Genomic DNA, 311 nt, shown 5'->3' with positions numbered 1-311 from the left:
TGTGCAAAGTGTCTCAGGTGTGTGATAAACTGTAGGCCGGCTTGTGAACCTGTTCTTGATGCTGTCTCCTGTAACACCCCATGGCTGACACTTGGTTCAACCCAGGGCACCCCTGAACTGAAGGCTCGGTTGGGGAAGGAGATTACAGTGCGTGTGATTTTATTCGCCTGAGCAGGGTGACAGGCATATGGCAGCTTCTCGTGTACTTCTGTTGTTCCTCGGCTAAGGACAAAAGGTTGTAGTGTGTGTCTTGGCTTAGGTGGGCTGTGAAGAGAAGCGACATGTGTCCAGGCTCTGTGTGTCAGTCGTTT

The sequence above is a fragment of the Acomys minous genome (genome assembly GCF_964271855.1).
Source record: "Acomys minous genome assembly, chromosome: 6".
Lineage (NCBI taxonomy): Eukaryota > Metazoa > Chordata > Mammalia > Rodentia > Muridae > Acomys > Acomys minous.
Note: the sequence above shows the minus strand (reverse complement) of the source record.